A 2,222-nucleotide genomic window follows, 5' to 3' on the forward strand; every position below is an offset into this window, starting at 1 on the left:
AAAAAAAGAAAACTGCTCTAGAAAGTTCTACTGGCTAAATGAGAAAGCATGCTACAGAGCAGGTGTTTGGCAATTTTGTTCTGCTTTTCTTCTTCTCTCTGTCCACATCTGAGAGGAAATAGCAGATATGAGTGTTACTACAAGTGTTAGCACATGCCCACCCTTGGGATTTGTGCCTTAAGCTGTTTTCCTGGGGTCCATAGGCATCAAGGATGACCATTTGTTTCTAGTTCTCCACTATACTGAATGCCATAAAGCTGGTCACTGGATTCCTCTCCAAAGCTTTGCAGTTTGCTATCTAGATCCTGGGTTCAAAACTGAGGTGTCTTAGGCTTGATCACAAGACAAGTCCCAAGGTCTGTGCCTTACACAAGGTCATAGAACTCCACCCCACTACCCTGAGAACCTTCTACTGAAGCACATTCAGCAAAGGTCACCTTGCCCCTGCAGTAGCCTGAGTGTCAGTCACTTGCCAAGGTGGCCATCCCTAGTGCAAAGAGCAGAGCAGAGTTGTGATGTAGAAGTGAGAAGAATGCAAAGCCGAGCAGCTGCTTCCTCAGCAGCCTTACATTTACCAAGCTTTGTCCAGAAAGAGGTCACAGTGTGGAACAATTTTGCTTATCTGTTCCATGAAATAAACCAAACAAGTAAAAGAAATAAATCAGCAAATAGTTCATTGAAAAATAAGTTTCTTTTTTTCCTTCACCAAGCCCCACCCCAAAAGTCAAGTAACTAAGAAAACTGCCAATGGAAATAATATCTACAAGTTATAACCCACTGGACCTAGGTGAGCCTGAGCTGTGGTTAGGGGATCAGAGACTCTCTGCAATGTAAGCTTTCACTCTGGAGCAGTCACTGCATGACTGGCCACTGTGACTGGAGAAATGTCAGGGAGAGAGTCCTGGATTACTGACTTCAATCCAGCTCCAAGGATCAGTAAGCCTGCAAAGCTCACCATATCACTTTCAGTGAGACAACACAGGCAGAAGAGGGGAAACGAGTTTGAACAGGGGTTTGGGTAGCCAGTGTGTAGGACTCTTGATCAAGGGAGAACTCTGGCCATCAGTAAATGGTACTCAGAGAATCCTAATGCTTCATGACAATGAAGTCCCCCAAGTCTCCTTGTTGCAGAACACAATCAGTGGCCCTTACACCCTTGTCTGTTCTTACCCCTGATTCTCCCATGGGATACCTTTCCCTGGGATAGTCTCAAAGATGATTTCGTTAGGTAACAGTGACTATGAGACACAATGGGACCTCAGAGCCTGTCTCTCTAGTTTATTTCTGATTAACTGAGGGCCTGCATTGCTAAGAACCTTTGCAAAGGAGATAGAAGTTCTTCCCCTCTGTGCCAGTTCCCCTCAGCTTGCCAGTGTGCACAAAGTTTTCTCAAGCTCCACATAGTAATTCTCTGTGAATCTGGAAAGGAAAGGCTAGGACCAGCCAGCATCCTAAAGACCCCTTGCAGGAAGGGGGCACCAGAGCCCTTTAACTCACCACAGAGCAGGAGAACCATCCAGAGCTGCATGGTGCCTTTCCTGAGGCAGAGCAGGCCAGACAGTAGGCAGAGCTGAAGGTGGGGAGAGAGAAACTGGTCCTTCTGAGCTGGAGGTGAGTGGTGGCCCTTGTGATTTAAGAGGTGCTAAGGTTTCAGGAAGTGGTAGCTGACAGGGAATTCTGCTTGTATGCCCTGGAAGAACCTACGTCAAAAGCTATCACAACCAATGTTACCACAGAGCCAGGAGTGGTGAGGTTGTAAAAAGGTCTCCAACTGTCTTAGTCAGGGTTTTTATTCCTGCACAAGCATGACCAAGAAGCAAGTTGGGGAGGAAACAGTTTATTCAGCTTACACTTCCACACTGCTGTTCATTACCATAGGAAGTCAGGACTGGAACTCAAGCAGGTCAGGAAGCAGGAGCTGATGCAGAGGCCATGGAGGGATGTTACTTAAGGTTTGCTTCCCCTGGCTTGCTCAGCCTGCTTTCTTATAGAACCCAAGACTATCAGTCCAGGGATGTTCCCACCCACAATGCGCCCTTCCCCTTGATCACTAATTGAGAAAATGCCCCACAGCTGGATCTCATGGAGGCACTTCCCCAACTGAAGCTCCTTTCTCTGTGATAACTCCAGCTTGTGTCAACTTGACACTCAAAACCAGCCAGTACAATTGACCCTGTGTCAACTTGACACACAAACATCACTATTAAGCCTCAACCCTTACT

The 2,222-nt window shown here is 46.8% G+C and overlaps 1 pseudogene; it reads right to left on the reverse strand.

The window, feature by feature from the left end:
- Positions 1-1,528, reverse strand: part of LOC110322057 — a 3,898-nt pseudogene extending 2,370 nt beyond the window's left edge.
- Positions 1,529-2,222: the final 694 nt, after the last annotated feature.

Source organism: Mus pahari, chromosome 5 (genome assembly GCF_900095145.1).
Source record: "Mus pahari chromosome 5, PAHARI_EIJ_v1.1, whole genome shotgun sequence".
In the NCBI taxonomy this organism is placed as follows: Eukaryota; Metazoa; Chordata; class Mammalia; order Rodentia; family Muridae; genus Mus; species Mus pahari.